Source organism: Triticum urartu, chromosome 6, assembly GCF_003073215.2.
Source record: "Triticum urartu cultivar G1812 chromosome 6, Tu2.1, whole genome shotgun sequence".
NCBI lineage: Eukaryota > Viridiplantae > Streptophyta > Magnoliopsida > Poales > Poaceae > Triticum > Triticum urartu.
The window spans coordinates 32,040,362-32,065,060 of NC_053027.1; positions in this window are offsets into that span (position 1 = coordinate 32,040,362).

Consider the following 24,699-nt stretch of genomic DNA (forward strand, 5'->3'; position numbering starts at 1 on the left):
CAACAAGAGCAAAATCTTCGCCCGGTACATCCTTGTGTTGCCAATGAAGTACAGATTGAGAGAATAATTGATAGCATCAATGCACCCGGTCCGCTCACTCGTTCAAGGGCAACACAGCTAGCAAATTTCTGTGGGCACTTCGCATTCGTCTCAATAACAGAACCCAAGAAAGTTGAAGAAGCCTTCATGGAACCTGAATGGATTCAAGCTATGCAAGAAGAGCTTCAACAATTTGAGCTGAATAATGTATGGGAACTGGTTAAGCGTCCTGATCCTCGGAAGCACAATATAATAAGCACCAAATGGATATACCGCAACAAGCAAGATGAGCATGGTCAAGTTGTCAGAAACAAAGCTCGTCTCGTTGCTCAAGGATATACTCAAGTGGAAGGAATTGACCTCGATGAAACATTTGCTCCTGTGGCTCGACTTGAAGCCATACGCATACTGCTGGCCTATGTAAATCATCATAACATACTTCTATATCAAATGGATGTGAAGAGCGCTTTTCTCAATGGCAAGATTGAAGAAGAAAGTGTATGTTGCACAACCGCCTGGCTTTGAAGATCCAAAACATCCTGACATGGTATACAAGCTCAACAAGGCACTGTATGGCCTCAACAAGCCCCTCGGGCCTGGTATGACACACTCAAATACTTCCTGAAGAGCAAAGGCTTCATACCTGGTTCCCTCGACCCCACTCTCTTCATGAAGACATATGATGGTGAACTGTTTGTGTGCCAAATATATGTGGATGACATTATCTTCGGCTGCACCAATTAGAAGTACAGTGAAGAGTTTGGATACATGATGCAAGAGCAATATCAGATGTCCATGATGGGAGAGCTGAAGTTCTTCCTCGGTCTTCAAATACGACAGCAACGCAACGGCATCTTCATATCTCAAGAGAAGTATCTCAAAGATTGCCTGAAGAAGTTCGGTATGCAAGACTGCAAAGGCTTCACGACACCAATGCCAACCAAACATCATCTGGGTCCCGACAACAATGGTAAAGAGTTCGATCAAAAGGTATACCGCTCCATGATTGGTTCTTTACTTTATCTATGTGCATCTAGGCCAGATATTATGCTTAGTGTTTGCATGTGTGCTCGATTCCAAGCGGCACCAAAGGAGTCGCATCACTTAGCTGTGAAGCGAATTCTTCGATATTTGGCTCACACCCCAACTCTAGGATTATGGTATCCAAAGGGCTCAGAGTTTGATCTAGTTGGATTCTCGGATGCTGATTATGCTGGTGACAAGGTGGATCACAAGTCTACATCAGGCACATGTCATTTTCTGGGACGATCACTTGTATGTTGGTCTTCAAAGAAGCAAAACTGTGTATCTTTCTCCACTGCTGAATTTGAATACATTGCTGCTGGATCTTGCTGCGCTCAGCTTCTATGGATGAAGCAAACACTCAAGGACTATGGCATTCATCTGAAGCAAGTGCCACTCTACTGCGACAACGAAAGCGCCATCAAGATTGCCAACAACCCAGTTCAGCACTCAAAGACAAAGCACATTGAAATTCGTCATCACTTTCTCAGAGATCATATTGTGAAGGAAGACATTGATATCATACATGTCAACACTGAAGAGCAATTGGCAGATATCTTCACCAAGCCCTTGGATGAGAAGAGATTTTGCAAGTTACGGTGTGAGCTAAATATCTTGGGATCCTCAAATGTCCTGTGATCAGGCACACATCCTAACACTTATGCATATTGATGACTTAGATGTGCAACACACGAAGTAAAGTATATCTTCAATCAATGAAGACATACATTCTAAGTGTGAATACATTAATGTGGAATTTGACTTCGGAGTGCCACGATAATTGTGCGCCGTGTCTGGGTCTAATACTTCCTATACGGTGGGTAACGCCACCACCAAAGGTTCTGTTTGAAGTGTTTCACTCATGGCGTTACATTTGCTATGTCTTCACATTTGGTTTGGCTTCAATCTCAACGTGTCTTCATGATTATCTTCACTATGTTGATTATATATATATACTAGTGTTCTGTCCTCTACATCATTCACTTATAGCTATGTCTTCGTGTTGAATCTTTTGAACTAAGTGAATGCGATCGGACCCTAACTTCTCTATGCTTTCTATCTCAAACTCTATCTCTCCAAATCATATGCATTCTATTGAAACTGTCGAATGTCTTCTCTGCGTCCTTGTCAGCAGAAGATACAAAGACAAACATTAAGTCCGTTTTCAATGCTCATTCCTTCACCTGAAACCCGGAGAAGTGGGAACGACCACCCGACAATCCAGGCGTGTGTGGGACGTGGAACAACCTCCGACATGCTGCATGATGGCCACGTCTTCGTCAGATGGGAATCGCCAGGGGCACCTGTGTAATAACACTGAGCCGCCCCTGTCCCTATAAATACACGCCTCACCACAGTCATTATCTCTTCTTCCACTCTCGCACGAACCCTAGCGCCACCGCTAGCCCTCTCCGACGCCGGCGACGAAGCGCTTCGCTGCCGCAACCTCTCCGACGCCGTCTTCGCCTCGACCACAGACATCGTCTTCTCCGCCGTCGCCGTAGGTGTCCTCCGTCGCCAAGTTAGGGCATGGACGATCAAACTGCTCGGCCTCCTCTTCCACTCCGTCTAGCAGTTCCTTGTGTGGTAAATAAAACTTCCTTTTTACGGCCCCTTTGATCCTACATATTCGTCACTTTCTACCACAAGTAGTTTATGTTCACACATGTTGGATCCACTTCATACTACATCTCATATTATGCCTAGTATGGTCACTTATGCTTCACAAAGCAGTTAGATTCCTCACTTGTACTCAGCTCTGGATTTGTACAAATCTGGAACCAACTCCTTATCTATGAGTGAATGTCTTCGCGCGATGAGGTCAATGTCTTCTAAACTGATTTATCTTCAAAATCTTCTGAGAATGCATATGACCTCTTCCCCTTCCCTCGCACCTTAATGCTGTCACAGGTACATGTCCGTGGGAGAATCCCTTGGTTCTCATAGTCTGCATTCGTTTGCAGAATTCTTACAGCATCATATAAATTCTCCCGAAGCCAGTTCCTGTTTGTCCAGCAAGCGAAAGCCTTTGAAGCCTTTGAACGTGTTGAAGCCATTCAGGTTAAAGTTCATGGCTAGAGAGAAATCTGCAAGGAAGGGAGGCAGACAGCGTCGTGGGGGAACATCAAGAGATTTGCCTGATGACCTCTCAGAGCTTTACAAGACAGATCCCGAAGAGGATTACAATCAACGCAAGACCCGAATCCAATGGATTCGAAGATATTGGGCAGAACAATGGTTCAAATACCGGTTTGTGACCCAAGAATATGCTGAGAAAAATGCCATCAAGCGACCGTGGGGAGACATCCTATACAAAAATCTTCAACCAAGGTCCAAAGAAGAAGCCATTGAACAAGGCTTCTATCCCTGCATGGTCCGTGGGCCACAGCCTGCAGATGCACACCCATCGTCACTACTATGGTGTCGTGATGACAATCTGTTCAAGCGCAACTTCCAGTTTGCCAAGAACTCAGCGAAGCAGAACAAGAAGTCTTTGGGATTAGACTTCAACCCTGGTCCCTCTGCTCCCCGTGCCGATGGAACTCGCGAAGCTGAACCCAATCTTCTTGGGCCCTTCTACAACTTGGAAGGTCTCATCACTCATATCGTGGTTCAAGGGACAGCCGTGAATGAGCCTGCTGATGACGCTGGATCAGATGAAGCGCCTGTAGCGCCGAAGCCAAAGAAACTGAAACAGCCAAAAGCTTCAAAGCCTGCCTCTGCACCAAAAATCTCACGGGCGAAGCCACTGGCCACTACACCTCCTGAAGACAGTGTGCAGTCTGAAGACTTGTCACGCATCTCCAAGCCCCAGAAGGTCAAGATGCCTCTGCCACACACCGGCCAAGAACTGACAGCTGCTGCTATTCTGCGCAACGATGCCATTGATCTGTCCAGTGATGAAGATCTTGCAGATGATGCTCTTGAGCAACTGATCAAGAGCAAAGAAGAAGCAGAAATCTTCAACAATTTGCCTCTCTTTGACGTGGCAATCATCCACGACTTCATTGATGAGTGGTTTGAAACGCCCAACCTCAGCTTTGAAGACTTGCAACTTCCCATTGGTCTTAGTGTCGCCTTCCATGGCGCCATTGCTTCAGAGCTAGCTCTAGCTCAGCGCATCGTCGAACTGAAGCAGAAGATTGACTTTGAGAAAGCTTAGTTCAAGAAGCATATGGCCAAGCTCAGCGTGCAAGAGGTCAATAACTTCAAGATCATGTTGCACGAGCTTAAAGAAGCCTTTCTCAAGAAGCGTGAAGAAGCTCAAGGTTCTCGTGAGCGCATGAAGAGCCTGGCTGACAAGTGTGTGCAAGCCTACAATGAGGCTGAGAAGCGCAAGGCCCTTGGGCATCCTGGCATCGAACCCAGGATGGCTCCAAAGAAGAAGAAGAAGCCCGCTATGGCCGAACCCGACGCACCAAGGCAGGAAGAAGATCCCATTGTCTTCCCAACTAGCATGACTGGCTCAAAGCCAAAGGCCAGGTCAACCGCTTCAGAACTGAAGAAGACGAGGACTGCTGAGGCTGAAGCCAGAAAAAGGAAACATCCTGAAGCCTCTGCTACTACTCCCTCCAAGAAGAAGCGGAAGACCAAGAAGGAATGGGCTGCTCCCACAGAGCCCTTAATTGTTGAACCCATCTCCATGGTTCGCCCTGACGCTGAACATCAAGAGTGTCAACTGACTGTCCATGAGCCTGCTTTCACAGAGGCTCATGAAGCTAAAGACTTTCCAACAGCTGATCCCACCGCTGCTGAAGACATTGGTCACCATGACCATGTTGAAGATGATGCAGTTCTTCCTCAGCTCGAGCACCAACAGGTATCATCGCCTGTGCTAACGCACAGCGAACTCATCAGCATTGGTCGTCCTCTGACGCCAATTGCTCAGGATGCATCATGGGCTGATCGCCCACAAGCACAAGAGGAAGATGACTTTGAGGCCCAGCCAACTCCAACTCTACAGGCATCGCTAGCGTTACGCAAGCTTCGCAAAGGACCAAGGCCTCCAGTCTCTGAGTCTGAAGCTAAAGTTGTTGAAGACATTCCGGCTGCATCAGCCGATGAAGAAGAAACCCCAAGCGCTGCTACACCCCCGTCTCACCAAGAAGCTGTTCTCGAGGAGAACGTGACTATGACCGACCCTCCAGCTCATCAAGTGGAGGTTGAGAATCATGAGGCTGCCACCACCAACACCAATGAAGCCACTGACTCTGTCATGGCTGAAGCCAATGTGGAGCCTACACCAACAAAAGCACCAGAAGTCAGCGAAGCCAATGATACTACTGCCTCTGTTCCTGCGCCTGCTGCTGGTCCTCAGTTTGACTATCTGTTGACACACGAACACGTCACGTGTACCCTCGACGCCGGGGGTGATGCACCGCAGCTCACGTCGAAGGAGACCCGACCGACAGCGCGATACGCAAGACAGTCGACGGGCGCTTTTGCAGACCCGAAAACCCCACACCCCCGGGAGGGACCCCATCAGGGAGTGCGGCGGCTATGGGCTGCCCTAGGTCGATTTGCTCGCCCCTAGAGCCTCGGAATTCGCAGCTCTCAAACACGAAGAACAGCGAAGAACGAGATAGAAAAATGGTGGAGAGATAAAACGTAGATGAAAAAGTAGTATATTGATTTGTTCGATTGTGTGTTGTTCAATCGGCCGTCACCCCCAACATATATAAGAGGCGGCTGGACTTCCCGTACAAGTAAAGGATTCGTCTAGGCTTTCCTTACGAGAAAAATTACGTCAATTCACGTCCTGGAGTCCTAATTCTATTCCAACTCGGATTCAGTCTGAATCTGGCCCAAACCCTGTCTTCCTTCTTGCGCGGGCTGCCGGGCTTGCATATGATCTCCGATCAAGACGGCCCAAATATCAAACTTGTGCGCCTCGACGATACGAACAACTCTCATGTTGATCACTTTTTCAAATAAGGCCATCTTGAATACTTTTCGAGGTCATCTTTATCTTCCAGTCGGACTCGGTCCTGGAGTAGACTGGATTATCCGAGTCTCGTAGTGAATTTGTAGGCCATATACTATCTCTGATGATGATGACTCCAAAATCAAAGTTTACCGTCTTGATGATACGCACAACTTCTGTATTGAACACTTCTTCATCCGAGGTCATCTTGATAAACTTTCAGGCATTTGTTCAATTTCACTCGGATTCAAGCTCATCCACTCGGATTAGAGTCATTCACTTGGATCGTCCGACTGGACTTTTTCACTCAGATGTTTAGAATCTTTCACTCAGAATACAATTTTCACTCGAATGACCATATTTTCACTCGGAAGGCAACATTTCCACTCGGATGACATTATCTTATTCGATCGGCAAGTTTTCGTCCCGATGGTAATTTTTTCACTCGGAATATTTTCACCTGGAGGACAATTTCACTCGGATGACCATATTTCCACTCGGATGACTATATTTCCACTTGGATAATAATAAGTTCATCCGGTCAGCAAACTTTCACTCGACCGGTAATTTTCACTCGACCGGTAATTTTCACTCGGATGGTAAACTTTTCACTCGGATTTTCCGACTGAAAACATAGCCTGATCTTAATTTGTCTCTCCAGGCCTCATACGACCTCGGATTTAAACGATTTATATATGAAAATCGATCGGCTCGACGAGGCGAAACTTTTCCATGTTGAAGGTTTTTCAATTCAAGGCCGTCTTGAAGGCCAAATTGCTCACGCATTGCATCAGACACTCATCAACATGTGTCTGGTGTCAAGCGTAATATTTTGGTCTTTGTCCTGTCCAGACCGTATTGACTATAACTTTTGCATATGAACTCGGATTGAGATAATTTATATACAAAAATCGATCATCTCGACGAGACGAAGACAATTCCTTTAGAGCACTCCTTCGTCTGAGGTCATATTGAGAGATAATCGGCCGAAAAGCGCTCAGAACATTAAATTTTGTCACTCGGAGTACAGCTTCGACCACTGAGATGAGGTCGAATGGCGATAGCCTAGACATCAAAGTTGTTCCACTTGACGATATGAAACTTTCTCATGCTAAAAACCCTTTCACTCTGTATCTTGCCAAAATCAGGTGTCAACACATGCCCCCCTGTTTTTCGGCAAAGCTTGCATGCCAAAAAATAATATGCATAGCGTTCGTTCTAAGGACGATGCCAACACTCCATCGGCCATTTATTTTTCTTAGGGCGATAATTATGTATCGGCCATGTTCGTGCTAAGGGCGATAATTGTATATCGGCCATTGCCTACTTAGGCTTCCTGCCACACACTCGGGTGGTACTTCTTCAAATATTTGCCATTGAGAGCTCGAGGTAACAATGCCCCTTGTATTGATTCCACCAAATATGAATTTCCGGGAATGACTCTTGTAATCCTAAAAGGACCTTCCCAACTTGGAGACCACTTCCCGAATTTTCTATCTCTTGAACCAATTGGCAGAATCACTTTCCAGACAAGATCACCAACTTGAAAATTCTTCAACTTAACTTTCTTATTGTAAGCCCTTGCCACCCTCAACTTATCTCTCTCTATGGCATTCAAAGCAGCCAAACGTTTATCAGCAACCTAATCAATGTTGTCCATCATCAAGTTATAGAAGTCTATTGCCGATAAATCATTTTGTTTGGCTATTCTCAAAGCATTCAAGTTTACTTCCACCGGTAAAACAGCCTCCTGACCATATACTAGCTCATATGGAGTCACTTTTGTAGCACCATGCCTTGAGATTCTATGTGCCCATAATGCCTCAGATAACAAGTCATGCCATCTCCTTGATTATCCTCAATCTTCTTCTTGATGAGAACTTTATTGCTAGACTCAGCTTGTCCATTAGCTTGGGCATAATACGGGGAAGAATTGAGCAACTTTATATTATAAGATTCGGCAAACTCCCTGACTTGGTGTGACATGAAAGACGAACCTTGATCTGTAGTTAACGTTTGAGGAATACCGAATCTATGAATAATGTGCTCGGTTATGAATTGAATTACCTCCGTATGTGTCATGTTCTTGAGAGGTACTGCTTCAGACCATTTAGTGAAATAATCAGTTGCCACCAACACGAACCGATGCCCCTTCGAGGAAGATGGATGAATTTGCCCAATAAAGTCTAAACCCCATCCTCTGAAAGGCCACGGCTTGATAATAGGATGCAACATAGCAGCAGGAGCCAACTGAATATCACCAAATTTTTGAAAAGCTTCGCACCCTTTATAATATCTGAAGCAATCATTAATCATGGTCGGCCAATAAAACCCAGCACATCGTAATAACCATTTCATCTTGGGAGCCGACTGGTGAGTACCACAAATGCCTTCATGTACCTCTCCCATAGCAACTCTTGCTTGGTCCTCATCCAAGCACTTTAAGAGAACATCATCAACTGTCCGGCGATAAAGGTCATCATCCCTCATAGTATATTTAAAAGCCATACGCCGAACAACCCTGTCCACCCTTTCACTCGGATTGCGCAAGTAAGCAACAATGGGCTTCCTCCAGTCGGAATTGTCATCTGCACTAGATTTTTTGTTAATGACTGAATCAGTGGGTTCTGGTTCGGCCTCTTCTATACTGGTAAGACGAGACATCGGACTTTGAGAAATATGAAATATGCCATGATCAACATGATATCCAGATGCTTGCTGTGCCAACTCATTTGCTTTCCAATTGTCATGTCTAGATATATGTGCAATGCTAAAACAATCCAAAGTAGAGATTATATCTAGACATTTATCAAGATAAACATTAAGTGATTCGTCCAAACACTGAAATACTTTGGATATTTGCTATACCACTAGTAACGAATCACCATAAGCCTCAATATGTGTAACACCTATAGCAAGTAACATCTCTAGGCCGAATAACAATGCTTCATATTCGGCTTGAGTGTTTGTGCAAAAATATTCTAAGCGGCATGAGGCTTCAAAAACAGCACCATGAGGAGATATATAAACAATACCAACACCTTGGCCATTGCTACAAACTGAACCATCAAAGTATAATCTCCATGGTACTAATGAAACAAGGTTCATATCAACATCATTCTTGTCATTAATCCGATGTTCAACAATGAAATTAGCAACAATTTGGCATTTCATGGATTTTAGAGATTCATAAGCCAAATCATATTCAATCAAAGAATAAGCCCACTTGCCAATTCTACCACTAAGAATTGGCCTATGCAACATGTATTTAATGACATCGGTTTGACAAGCTACTACACAAGCACTCGGCACTAAATAATGTCTCAGTTTTGTGCAAGCATAATATAAGCATAGACATAATTTCTCAATAAATGTATACCTTGTCTCTGCATCCAATAAGCGGCGGCTCAAATAAGTGATGGCATGCTCTTTTCCTTTGGTCTCTTGAGTTAGAACGGCACCAATAACTCCTTCCTCTGCTGCAATGTAAAGTCTGAAGGGTTCCCTATGCTTGGGTGCTCTCATCACCGGAGGAGTGCACAAATAATTCTTGATCATATCAAATGCTTCTTGTTGTTTTCCCCCCCAAGTGAAATCAGCATCATTCTTTAACCGAAGGATAGGAGTAAATGCATCAACTTTCCCTGACAGATTAGCTATGAACCTTCTCAAATAATTGACCTTGCCAAGGAACTTTTGCATATCTGTCTTGCATGTTGGAGCCTCCACTTTCTGTATAGCCTCTATCTTTTTGGGATCAATCTCTATGCCATCTTCATGAATAATGAAACCCAAAAACTTGCCAGCTGACACGCCAAAAGCACACTTCAAAGGATTCATCTTCAGTCCATACTTTTTCATTCTTTCAAAAGCTAGACGCAAATCGGCCAAGTGAGATTCAAAAGCATCCGATTTGACAACAATATCATCAATATAAACTTCAAGTATGATACCGAGTAAATCATGGAAAATCAAATTCATAGCCCTTTGATATGTGGCTCCAGCATTTTTTAATCTGAATGTCATCACTGTCCACTCGAATAAACCAAGGAAACCAGGGCATCAAAAAACAGTTTTGTACATGTCCTCTTCGGCCATAAAAATTTGATTGTATCCGGCATTACCATCTAGAAAGCTAGTAACCTTATGCCCAGAAGCATCATTAATAAGAATATCGGCTATTGGCATAGGATACTCATCTTTGGGTGTAGCCCTATTCAAATCTCTGAAATCAATGCACACCCTCAACTTGCCGGATCCTTTCTTCTCTACTGGGATAATGTTAGAAATCCACTCAGCGTACCTGCAAGGTCGAATGAAATTAGCTTCAAGCAGTCGACCGATCTCTTCCTTGATCCGGTCATATGTTTTCGAAATAAATTTTCTGGCCGACTGTTTATAAGGTCTAAAACCGGCCTTTATAGGCAACCTATGCTCCACTAGATCTCGGCTTAACCCTGGCATCTCATGATATTCCCATGCAAAGCAACAAACATATTCTTTCAATAGCTCGACTAACTTAGCTTTACAATCGGCTTTCAAATTTTTGTTTATAAATGTCGGTCGAGTGACTGAACCATCTCCAATATCTACCTCTTCTAATGGATCGGCTGACGTAAAACCTTGTCCAAGTTTATCCATGTCATCCAACTCCTCTATAGACTCATACATATCGTTCTCGCTGGACCGATATTTCACAAGACGTTTTTGTAACCACTCGGAGCTAGAATCCATTTAAACATATCATACCTTGGAGCCGATTGCATTCAGTCGGCTTTAAAGAGACAGGCACAAAACCATTCTTGGTCGCGCTGAGAAAATCAAATTCTGATAAGTCACGTCCCGTCAAGCAAGTAGCATTGGGATGTTGCCAATCCACCGATGCATTGGCCAAAGCAACACAGGCCGAGTTATCCGCATGAATGACTTCTACTTCATCATCAACCCACTGAATCAAAAACTGGTGCATAGTGGATGGCACGCACTGGTTTGCATGAACCCAATCACGGCCTAGTATAACGTTGTAGTTACCTTGCACCTCAGCGACAAAGAATGCAGTAGCCAAAGTTTTGCTTCCGACTGTAAGCTCCACATACATTACACCTTTGGCTTCAGTTTTCTCTTTGCCTTCAAACCCGTTGAGAACCATATTGGTCTTGATCAATTCTTCATCAGGCAAACCCAATTTCTTGAAGACCGAATAGGGCATAAGATTTACCACAGCACCTCCATCCACGAGCATCCATGTGAGTGGCGACCCATTGATATGACGTCTGAGATATAACGGTTTCAGATGTGTTACTGGTTCTTTTGGCTTCTCGAATATTGCATTTTTAGGGCCAAAATCCAGCTGAGCCACTTCCCCTTCCTCATCTACAGCACGAAACTCAGCAGGTAAGTAATACACCATATTGATATCCATACCTTCATGAACCGGTGTAGACTCATAGTCCAACATATCAGCCTGCTCCTCGAGTGCATCCACTGATACAGAAATTTGTCCGAGTGAAGAGGAAGCACTAGGTAACGTAGACGATGCAATGATTGCGTCGTCCCCTTTTGGTAGCATAGGTGCTGCTATGATAGGTGTAGAGGCCACTGTATCTTGTATTTGTTTGGGCCTCCACACTTGTTTTGCTGGAACCATGTGTCGAGTGTCATTGAACAACTTATCCCTTTGTTTCTCGGCCTCCTTTTCTGCCATCTCTTGACTCCTTAATCTCTGTAGTTTCCTCTTTTGTGTCTTTGTTAGCCCTGGAGGACACCACTTTGGCTGAGTGTATTTAGGATCTCTCGTTTTTACCTGGCTGGTGCTTGCTTCATGGTCATTGGCCGAGTGCTTTGGTGCGATAGCAAGTATCGGCTCAGTCGGATTGCTATGCACAATCGGCTGCTGTATGGCAAATGTTTTGGTGCCCAAGATAAGTGAGTCGACATCCGTTTTCTCCTTGCTTTTTCCCGACTCAACTGCTGCAACACTTGGTGACTTAACACGCCATTCTTTTCGACTTTCCAGATGCATGAAATTTCCACTCGGGCGCAGCTTTTTACTCTGATGGAATCCACTCGGATGGATGTCACTCGGATGGAATTCACTCGGATGGAATCCAGTCGGATGGAATCTACTTGGCCACATTTTTTCACTTGGATAGCTTCCACCCGGGTGCATCCTTACACTCGTATAATTTCCACTCGGTCGCATATTTTGACCAGCCGACTGATAGTCACCGATGTTGAGTCGGCCATTATATGAGTAATCAAGTCGATCCCACACAGATTGCCTCTGCTCTTCTGAAAACTGCGCCCTTGGTCCACTCGGTTTTGTATACCGACTGAACATATCAGCTGATGGTGACCTTGGTTGTTTCAGATGAGTCGGTCGATTGAAACTAGAACCGGCCGACTGGTTAGCATACTTGGACAGCAACATATCAAAAGTTGGCTTGATCCGCTTGCGCTGCACTTTAGCTTCATTCTTCTTCCACTTGCCAACTTCTGGACTCTTGGGCTTGAAAATTTTAACACGAGTATTTTCTTGCACTTGCGGTTGCCCCCCGAGTATAGGATTCTTGATGGTGATTTTGATCACTTCCTTGCCATCGGGTTGCTTATCAAGAACAACCTGTCTCCCCAAGACCTTGTTGTCCTCCTTGTCTTTCCTGGGCTCACCGACAATGACATTAGCTTTATTAGCAGATTCTGCTACCTCCGGCCGAATGAGTAGCTTCTTCCCCTCCAAATCCATGGTATTCATTGGAAAATGCTGTTTATCAACTTGCATTTCAGAAAAGTTCAATCGTCCGTCATTAATCGTTAGTAGCATGAGAAAAAGAATTATGATACTTGCAATAAGCGCGCCGTTTCAGCTCTTCAAACGGCGGCAAAGTATGAGTTATTCTAATAATTTTAGCTTGCAGCAAAGCATCAAATATTTTATCACACTTGGCAACGTTAAAAGTAAACTTCATCTCTTCATCACGATTCTTATGAATCGGTTTTAGATCACTGCAAGTAAATGGTTTGGCCTTAGATGGCCAAACAAATTCATTAGAAAAAACATCACCCTCATCACCCGAGTGATCACTATCATATTCGATCATATTCATCTTTGGACGATCGACTTTGTATTTATGCACTTCTTTGAGGTCTTTGCTTCGGCTTTCCTGAGCCAAAGCCCTTTGTAAGACTTGGTTGATATTTAAGAACTCATAGCCTTCTAGCTTTTCTCTGATGGGAGTTCTCAAACCACTCAGCACTAGGTCTGCCAAGTCTCTCTCGGTTATCACCAAACTAAAACACCGGTTTTTTGTTTCTCTAAATCTCTTGACGTAATCGGAGACCGATTCATCATGCTTCTGCTTAACCGATGTTAGATGTGACAACTTGAGTTCATTGTCGCCACTATAAAAGTGATCATGAAACTTCTGCTCTAGCTGCGACCAGACCCAAATGGAACCATGGGGTAAAGAAGAAAACCATGAAAATGCGGTACCAGTTAATAATAAAGGAAATAAACGCACTTTCAATTCATTCAATGAGCCTGCCTCACCCAATTGTGCTAAATATTGACTAACATGCTCCCATGTGGTTTTTGTGCCTTCTCCATTAAATTTAACAAAATATGGAATTTTATATCCTGGAGGGCACTGGATGGCATCAAAGTACTCGGGGTACGGCTTTTGGTAAATCCGATTCCGAGGTAACTCAACTCCAAAATTCTCTCGAAGCATCTTAGCCATCTCCTCTCTAAGATTAGCTAGACCATCATCCATAGTGGACGATGACGCTTGTGGCAGTGGCATAGGAGGAGTAGGGTTACTAGCTGTAGGTAAGAATTGTGGCATGTATGTCGACCCAAAATTTGGTAGTGGTCTAGTGGTTGTAGCTGTAGGTAGGGTTTGGTTCGGCGTTGCCACCGAACCTGGCATGCTCATAATAGGGTTGATGGGTGCAGTCACAATCTGATTTGTATGGGTAGGATAATAAGCCATCGGCACAGGAGGCGCCAATGCAATAGGTAAAGCCAGATTAGGGTTTTGCACACTAGCAGCTACACCATCATTACCACTAGATGATTGAGATGTATTCTTCTGAGCATTAGTATTTTCTATGAAAGTTTGATAGACTAGATTGTTACCATCAGCAATACGACTTTCAATCTCAGCCCACTGCTCAGGAGAAAAGGCAGTACTTATAGAGGGTTTAACCTGTTCAGTTTGAAGAGGAGGGAACTTGATTTCTTCAATCGGAGTGATGTTGCCTTGGCGATCTTTATTGAATTTTGCAAGGAACTCCTGCAGGTCCTTCTCCTCACGCGCCTTCTTGTACTCCTCATAGACTTGGCGATGATCGGCCGATGTCTCATCAAGACTGGGCTTAATGATGTTATCGGCGTCTACCTCAGCTGGCTTGGGAAGATCGGACATGGTGGATGATGATGATTGATCTTTGTTCCCCAGCGGAGTCGCCAAAAAAGTGTGTTGACACACGAACATGTCACGTGTACCCTCGACGCCGGGGGTGATGCACCGCAGCTCACGTCGAAGGAGACCCGACCGACAGCGCGATACGCAAGACAGTCAACGGGCGCTTTTGCAGACCCGAAAACCCCACACCCCCGGGAGGGACCCCGTCAGGGAGTGCGGCGGCTATGGGCTGCCCTAGGTCGATTCGCTCGCCCCTAGAGCCTCAGAATTCGCAGCTCTCAAACACGAAGAATAGCGAAGAACAAGATAGAAAAACGGTGGAGAGATAAAACGTAGATGAAAAAGTAGTATATTGATTTGTTCGATCGTGTTGTTCAATCGGCCGTCACCCCCAACATATATAAGAGGCGCTGGACTTCCCGTACAAGTAAAGGATTCGTCTAGGCTTTCCTTACAAGAAAAATTACGTCAATTCACGTCCTAGAGTCCTAATTCTATTCCAACTCGGATTCAGTCTGAATCTGGCCCAAACCCTGTCTTCCTTCTTGCGCGGGCTGCCGGGCTTGCATATGATCTCCGATCAAGACGGCCCAATTATCAAACTTGTGCGCCTCGACAATATGAACAACTCTCATGTTGATCACTTTTTCAAATAAGGCCATCTTGAATACTTTTCGAGGTCATCTTTATCTTCCAGTCGGACTCGGTCCTGCAGTAGACTGGATTATCCGAGTCTCGTAGTGAATTTGTAGGCCATATACTATATCTGATGATGATGACTCCAAAACCAAAGTTTACCGTCTTGATGATACGCACAACTTCTGTATTGAACACTTCTTCATCCGAGGTCATCTTGATAAACTTTCAGGCATATGTTCAATTTCACTCGGATTCGAGCTCATCCACTCGGATTAGAGTCATTCACTTGGATCGTCCGACTGGACTTTTTCACTCGGATGTTTAGAATCTTTCACTCGGAATACAATTTTCACTCGGATGACCATATTTTCACTCGGAAGGCAATATTTCCACTCGGATGACATTATCTTATTCGATCGGCAAGTTTTCGTCCCGATGGTAATTTTTTCACTCGGAATATTTTCACCTGGAGGACAATTTCACTCGGATGACCATATTTCCACTTGGATGACTATATTTCCACTTGGATAATAATAAGTTCATCCGGTCAGCAAACTTTCACTCGACCGGTAATTTTCACTTGACCGGTAATTTTCACTCGAATGGTAAACTTTTCACTCGGATTTTCCGACTGAAAACATAGCCTGATCTTAATTTGTCTCTCCAGGCCTCATACGACCTCGGATTGAAACGATTTATATATGAAAATCAATCGGCTCGACGAGGCAAAACTTTTCCGTGTTGAAGGTTTTTCAATTCAAGGCCGTCTTGAGGGCCGAATTGCTCACGCATTGCATCAGACACTCATCAACATGTGTCTGGTGTCAAGCATAATATTTTGGTCTTTGGCCTATCCAGACCGTATTGACTATAACTTTTGCATATGAACTCGGATTGAGATGATTTATATACAAAAATCGATCATCTCGACGAGACGAAGACAATTCCTTTAGAGCACTCCTTCGTCTGAGGTCATATTGAGAGATAATCGGCCGAAAAGCGCTCAGAACATTAAATTTTGTCACTCGGAGTACAACTTCGGCCACTGAGATGAGGTCGAATGGCGATAGCCTAGACATCAAAGTTGTTCCACTCGACGATATGAAACTTTCTCATGCTAAAAACACTTTCACTCTGTATCTTGCCAAAATCAGGTGTCAACACTATAATGTTGAGCACAGGCCTCAGGTACAGAAGCCAACCCAAGATTACCCAGGTTTCCAGGTCCTGCATCAGCACCTGGATCCTTCAATGTCAATGGCTTCAAAGAAGACAACACCTTCTTCAATAGCTCCAAGAACCCCTGCTCAAGGGAAAGAATATCTTCTGATCGGTTCTGGAGCTATCCGCAGCGAAGCTATTACTCATGCATTCTGTACAATCAAGGTCACATCTTCCCACATAAGCGTCTTGACATCGAAGCAATAGCTGGTCTGCCCTGTCTGGAAGAAGCTCTGGATTGCTTCAAAGAGGTTGGATTATTGCCGTTTGTCACCGACCAAGAGCACTGGAATGAAGAGTTGCTGCTGCAATTCTATGCCACACTTCACATCCGTGAGTACAACAGAGATCCGAAGACTTGGGTTCTGGAGTGGATGACAGGAAATGTTCATCACGAAGCCAAAGCCTTTGATATCATTGAGCTCACTGGTCTCCCCACTCCTGGCGATCTCTATGAACCTGGCTGTTAGCTTCACAGTGAAGATATGGAGAGCATCTTTCAGAAACCAGAACCAAACATGAGTCAGATGCTCAGTATGATGAAGCCATTGCCATAAGAAGCTGCATATCCTAAGGAGTTCCTTGTTGAAGACCTTGAGTATCTGCCAAGGACTATTTATCACATCATAAGGCGAACTCTCTGGCCCATCAAAGGACATTCTCCACATGCCAAGCTGGAAGGTGCAATGAAGACTTTGGTCTTCTATATTCTTCATGGCAAATGCTTCAATGCACAGGACTTCTTCATCCGCCAACTTGCTGCATCAGGCTCTGATCTATTTGGCTTGAAGTTCTATGCTCCATGAATAATGCGGCTGATTAAACTCCACTCCGCTATCTCATATGAGCCATCTGCTTGCAATCATCGGATCTTTCTGCCTGATGTGGATATGTCCGTTGAGGCCATTTATCCTGAGCCTGCCAAGGAGCCTCTTAGTCTTCAGAATGCGGAGCATCAAAGCTTTTCTCAGAACATTGAAGGAGTTGAAGCAGTCACTCGTGTTTATCCGTTGGCTGAACTACACGTGCACCACATCCTGCCCTTACTGAAGCCACCGATAGCACAATTGCCCAACGACCCAAGAAGCGCACTCGTGTCCTTAATGACCGAGAGCTTCTGGTGGCTCTTCATCAGAAACAGGATAGGCATCATGACTAGCTGAAGCGCCAAATGCAAAGCCTCTTGGTGGATGTCAACCGCATTCGCAATCTTGCCACCAAGAATGCCTTTGTTGCCCATGAAACCTCTCGACGCACATGGAAAGGGCTAACGCTTATGTGCTCTGAAGATGATCTTCAAGAAGATGGCTTCTCTGAACGCTTCAAGTTTGACTCCACACCTCCTCGAAGGGCAGTGCTGCGACGAACTCCATCTCTTTAAGACTCTGAGTTCTCTTCCTCTGCTGCAACTGTGAATGCCAGAGTGATCGTGGACGAAGACGATGCTACTTCACCGCCACCTCCTTCAGCATGCTTCGACACTGCTCCAAGTTCTTCTGCACCGCCGAACACCACCAACGACCCTACTGCTTTACCTACTCTTCATGGGAACGAGTAGATGCTCTATGTCTTCAAACCTTTTTGGTCCTTACTGACAAAAGGGGGAGAAGCATATGAGTTTGATTGTCTTCAAGCGGGTCCACATGGGCGGTTGCTTTATATTTTGCCTCGTGTTTACAACTCTTGATTTTGATACATTTGGTTCTTTGAGTTGTAACACCTAAACTCGATGGTTGTCTGCTACTTATTTGCTACTTCGTGATGCGATGATAAATTCCGCATGTGCGACGATAAATTCCGCACTTAGATCATTTTGCAGACGTCCATTTTCCATTATGCATGTCATTATCTTCACATACCTTCTCATGCATAATGAATTGTCATCATAAGTTGAAGAGGATCTCCACGAGTACAACCTGCCATGTGCATTTGTATTCCAAAAGCAAATTACTTATATGCACATCTTCAGGGGGAGCCCTTGCACCTTATGAAGACAATTCCTTATCCTTTACAATTTCACATATTATATTCCCCGTTGAAAACTTCAACTAGTTTGTCATCAATCACCAAAAAGGGGGAGATTGTAAGTGCATCTAGTGCCACCCCTAGTTGGTTTTGGAGTATTGACGACAAACCTAGTTGAGGGACTAATGTGTTTGTGAGAATTGCAGGATAACACAGGTAGAAGTCCCTCATTGATTCGGTTTTCCTACCAAAGATGACCCCTAAAAATGTATGAAGACATTGATGTCGAAGGTGGTATATGAAGATATTCACATTGAAGACTAAGACAAGAGAAGACATCGCATGAAGCCTATGGAGCTCGAAGACTTAGGTCTTTCGTAGTTCTTTTTCTTCTTTGTTGAGTCATAGAAACCACCGTACTGTTAAGTGGGGTCCAAGAGAACCAGTCAGAATGACTAAAGTGATGCTTAACTAAAACCTATGTCTTCGAGTGAAGACTATGAGAGCGAATCTTGTCCAGAGTCGGACAAGTCAGCTTTGCTTGTAGCTCAAGTAAAGTTGTCGTGTGTGTTTGAAATCTGACCGTTGGAACACGTGTCAGTTCCTTAGTGACCCAGGGTCATTTCAGACAAATCAGGTCGGGTTGCCCAGTGGCTATAAATAGCCCACCCCCTACAACCATAAACGGTTGACTGCTCAGAGTTAGAGTACGACTTTTGTCGTTTGAGAGTAACCCACCTCGAAGCCTTTGAGAGAGAATTCCTTGCGAGGATAAAGCCCTAACCACCCAGAGCCAAAGAGTGTTAAGGCATCACTTAAGTCTTCTTGTCTGTGTGATCTGAAGACTTATTACACTTGAGGGCTGTGAATCCTCCAGCCGGTTAGGCGTCGGGTTCTAGCATCCAAGAGACATTGTGGATCGCCGGTGAACGAAGTCTGTCAAGGTTTGGGAGTCTACCTTGAAGACTTACCTGAGTGATTGGGCGAGGTCTGTGTGACCTTAGCTCAAGGGGAATACGGTGAGGACTGGGTGTACTGAGCTGCGTGTTCAGGACTGGGTGTCCGGGACTGTGTGTCCTCAGGTTTAAATACCTAGCCGCCCTAACCAGACGTATAGTTGTCACAGCAACTGGAACTGGTCGAACAAATCATTGTCTTCAACGAGTCACTGGTTTCATCCTTCCCTTCCCTTTACTTATTGTTGCTCCTTGTGAAGTCATTGTATGATTGCACTATCTTTTGTCTTCACTGACTGACTGTGTGTTCCGTTTGGCTTCATAATATCTTCCTACCTGATCCTTACTACCTAGCTGCTATTGGTCATTGTGCTTTCACTTCATTGAATACTTGACTATGGTTTGCCTAGTGTAGTCTACCTTCCACTGCATGGTAATAGGTTTATTTCTATCGTTTGTCTTCGAAACTCCCACGTTTTGAAGACTTTCATAAAAATCGCCTATTCACCCCCCCTCTAGTCGATATAACGCACTTTCAGCCATGACGGATACTAGTGGGGTGGTCCCTGCGATCGAAAGTGATCGGATAGGAGGACCATGGGTTGAACTTTGGGGCGACTGGTTCTAACGCATATACGTTCCTAAGCGCATGCTTCCGCTCCCTCTTGGGGATGTGGGTTGCGTATATCATGTTTACCGTCCGCACTTGTGGGGGGAACCTCTTCTGTCCTCCGGTGTTCGGCTGCCGGGGCTCTTCCTCGTCATCGCTATGTGGCCCCTTATCTTTGTCTTCGGCAATTAACTTGCCGGCCTGCTTGAACACCCAACAATCCCTGTTGGTGTGGTTGGCTGGCTTGTCGGGGGTGTCGTGTATTTGACACGAGCGATTGAGTATACGGTTCAAACTGGATGGGCCCAGAGTGCTTCTTTTGAATGGCTTTTTCCGCTGACCGGGTTTAGAGCCTTCGAATCCGGCATTGAATGTCGTATCTTCAGCATTATCATTATTAATGCGGCGCTTATGTTTGTTGCGACGTGACCTGCTATTGCCGTCCTTGGTATCCGAAGTACCATGGTTCTTTGACATATTGTTACTGCGAGCCAGCCAGCTATCTTCTCCCGCACAAAAGCGGGTCATGAGTGTCGTGAGGGCTGCCATAGATTTCGGCTTTTCCTGACCAAGGTGCCGGGCTAGCCACTCGTCGCGTATGTTGTGTTTGAAAGCTGCTAGAGCCTCTGCATCCGGACAGTCGATGATTTGATTTTTCTTTGTTAGGAACCAGGTCCAGAATTGCATGGACGATTCTTCTGGCTACTGAATTATGTAGCTCAAGTCATCGGCATCTGGTGGTCGCACATAAGTGCCCTGAAAGTTGTCGAGGAATGCGGCTTCCAGATCTTCCCAACAGCTAATGGACTCTGCTGGCAAGCTGTTAAGCCAATGCCGCGCTGGTCCTTTGAGCTTTAGTGGGAGGTATTCGATGGCGTGTAAGTCATCACCGCGGGCCATGTGGATGTGGAGGAGGAAATCCTCGATCCATACCGCAGGATCTGTTGTGTCGTCGTATGATTCAATATTTACATGTTTGAAACCTTCTGGGATTTGATGATCCATTACCTCGTCTGTGAAGCATAAGGGGTGTGCGGCGCCTCTGTATTGGGCTATATCGCGACACGGCTCGAATCGGTCTTGCCCGCTGTGTTCGGCCCGGCCGGATTTACTTTTACTGTATCCGGCGTGACGTTTATCGTCTCGCATCGTGGCGCGCCCTCGTGATCCGTAGATCGATCTTTCATGTTTTGCTTTGTCCTCCAATACGTCTCGCAGGTCTGGCGTGTTTCCCCATGCTTTTTTATTTGAATGGCGTCGGGGTGCAGGCTGAGCTTTTGGCTGGAATGCCTCTCTATCACGGCCACGAGGTAGCCGATCAGCCGCGTCACACGCTTCTTCCTCCAGTCGAGGTAGCAACCTGCAATTTGGCTAACTCTTGGAGGGGCGCTCGAGTTTATATTCCTCTGCCACGAGGACTTCAGTCCATCTGTCAGCTAGCAGATCTTGATCAGCTTGAAGCTGCTGCTGCTTTTTCTTAAGGCTATTTGCCGTGGCCATAAGCCGACGCTTGAAATGCTCTTGTTCGACGGGATCCTCTGGCACGGCGAATTTGTCATCGCCGAGGCTTGCCTCGTCTTCGGAGGGGGCATGTAATTATCATCCTCCGCCTCTCCATCTGCCGCTCTCTCAGGAGGGCTGGCTCCTCCATCCTCCTGCTCTAAATTTTGCTGGAGGGGGTTGTTGTTGTCTTCGGCACTATCCGGAGTGTTATTACCTCCTGTGCCGGTATCACCACTTTTGCTTTGGCGGGACTTAGAGCGGCGCCGCTGACGTCAGTGCTTGGGTTGCTTCTTGGAGGGGTCATCCTCCGCTGTCTCGTCGCCATTGCCTTCTTTGGGTGTATCCACCATGTATATATCGTATGATGAGGTGGCTGTCCAGTGCCCTGTGGGCAGTGGTTCCTCTTCGTCTCCCGCATCGTCATCCATACCGTCGATATCTTCGGAGTCGAAGTCGAGCATGTCGGTTAAGTCATCGACAGTGGCTACTAAGTGGGTGGTGGGTGGGCCGCAATTTTGTCCGTCGTCCGCATCCCAGTCCTGCCAGACATAGTTCGGCCAGGATCCTCCTGACAAGGAGAGAGACCTTAATGAGGTCAGTATATTTCCCAAGGGCGAGTGCTGAAAGATATCCACGGAGGTAAACTCCATGATCGGTGCCCAGCCAGATTCGATAGGAACGGGCGCAGGAGGTTCGGAGTCCGTGGCCGGAGAAGGATCCGGCAATTTAACAACACAACTCTCGTGCAAGGTAAGGTCGATGTTCGGCTCGATCACCGCTGAGGGTAAGGCCTCCGTGGCGGGGTCCATCCACCCGTCCATGGTCGGCACAACTGGCTCCGAATTGAGGGTCGAAGCGGCTGCCGGTGCGATCTCCTTAACACTGTCTGATGGTAGAGCTAAATCGTACTCATCGTGACCGCGTGACACACAAGGCAGAGGCTTGAATCCATCGAAGATCAAGTCTCCGCGGATATCGGTCGTGTAGTTTAAGTTTCCAAACCTAACCTGGTGGCCAGGGGCATAACTTTCAATCTGCTCCAGATGGCCAAGCGAATTGGCCCGCAGTGCAAAGCTGCCGAACGCAAAGATCTGTCCGGGGAGAAAAGTCTCACCCTGGACTGCATCGCTATCGATGATAGTAGGAGCCATCAAGCCTAACAGTGACGACATAGAGGAACTCTCAATGAAAGCACCAATGTCGGTGTCAAAACCGGCGGATCTCGGGTAGGGGGTCCCGAACTGTGCGTCTAAGGCGGATGGTAACGGGAGGCAGGGGACATGATGTTTTACCCAGGTTCGGGCCCTCTTGATGGAGGTAAAACCCTACGTCCTGCTTGATTAATATTGATGATATGGGTAGTACAAGAGTAGATCTACCACGAGATCAGAGAGGCTAAACCCTAGAAGCTAGCCTATGGTATGATTGTATGTTGTCCTACGGACTAAAACCCCCCGGTTTATATAGACACCGAAGAGGGTTAGGGTTACACAAGGTCGGTTACAAAAGAGGAGATACACATATCCGTATTGCCTAGCTTGCCTTCCACGCCAAGTAGAGTCTCATCCGGACACGAAACGAAGTCTTCAATCTTGTATCTTCATAGTCTAACAGTCCGGCTGTCCGGAGACCCCCTAATCCAGGACTCCCTCAATGACAGATGGACTATGTATTGATAATGGATGGGCATGGCATCTCGACATATATGATGAGTAAACTAAGCAGATGGCGGTGCAACAAAGTAGAAGAAATGCAAGACAACATATGCAAGATACCCGCAATCAATAAAACATTGCCAAATTAGAACAGGCACCTTGATGGGTGAATAGGATAGGCCATCTTCCTTTGACTCCTCGAGGTTAGAATAGTCATTAGGATCACATTCTGAACAAGAATCAATAGGTGGGGAGCGTATGAGTTTCATTGCATCCAGAATGGCACTCAATGCATTGGTGCCAATTTTGTAAGTCATTGCAGTGTTTAGCTTCAAGAGTGGATTGTTGCTAGTGCGACACAAAGCAGCTACACAGATCATAGTGTAGATATAACGGGAAAACCTTAAGCATCAGAGTAAAATCAGCAAAATGGAACTTGCTGGAATATATGTGCTAGTATTACCGGTACGGCTAGAAAGGCTTCTGATACCATCTCTCTTCAAGTGAAGGTGCGGTACTGTTAATATCAGTGTAACTCTCAAAGGAGACACAACTCTCCGCATTTCCTTGCTATTCTTATAGGATTGAGGTGGGCAGGCCACTACAAATCCTATTCCTATGTTTACAAGATCCTACGAATCAAAGAGGCTCAAAGTGTCCATCACAACCGACCGTATAGACCTCCACTGCAAATGTCCCTACTCATCTTTAGTATAAGCAACATATTGTACTACTATCATACTCCATTCGTTCCAAAATATAAGTCTTGGTAGAGATTTCCACTATGGATCACATACAGATGTATCCAGATACATTTTAGAGTGTAGATTCACTCATTTTGCTCCATTTGTAGTCCATGGTGGAATCTATACAAAGACTTGTATTTAGGAACGGAGAGAGTACATATTAAAGAAGAACGCAAGAGGAACATGGTAAAGAAGAGCAAGCAGATTTTGGATAATAAAATGTTGGTTGCGCAGTGCCTACACATGATGAACCAGAGCGCATTAAGAATGCAACTCCCAGCTGTCTCTCGACCATTTCAGGCAGTTGGATGAAGATCCTACATCTCCTAACCCTTCTTCTTCCTCGTCTCTGATTCTTCCCATACAGAACACCGCACGGGCCGCCTGTCGGACCACTGGACCCCACAGCCTGTGTTCCTCCGCCACCCCCACCCCCACCCCCACCCCAACCCCCACCCGTGTCGAGTTTTCTTCGTTCGGCGAGGCCCCACAACCACCCGAGCCTCTTCGATCGCACCGGTGAACTCCGGCGAGCTCTGAAAAATCGACTGGCCCAATTTTGAAATTTAGTCTACTATGATTTAACTAGTGTGGAATATAAAAGGGGAAAACCATAAGCATTGGGAGTATAGTGTTGAGCGTGCCATGGCGGATCTGAAAGTGCAAACCGGACAAAGGCAACTTCAACCAAGACAAGAAATCAGAGTAAAGCAGTGGCGATCTATTTTCTTGTTGCGATAAATAAGTTGAGCAGATACGAAAGAGTACCGCCTCTGGTGCGGCGCCGTGTATGCATCTGCTGAGAATTTGACGGTGTTGCGGTAACGATGGCTGTCGGCGGCGTGGAAGCAGATCTAGGAGGGTAGACGATGGCGGCGGGGCGCGATGGACGAGACGGTCGTAAGAGCGGCGCCGGCAAGGTGGACGACGACGGGGATGGAGCGAGAGGACGGGATGCAAGGATCCCGGTCTGAAGCCGTGGATGAGAGAGG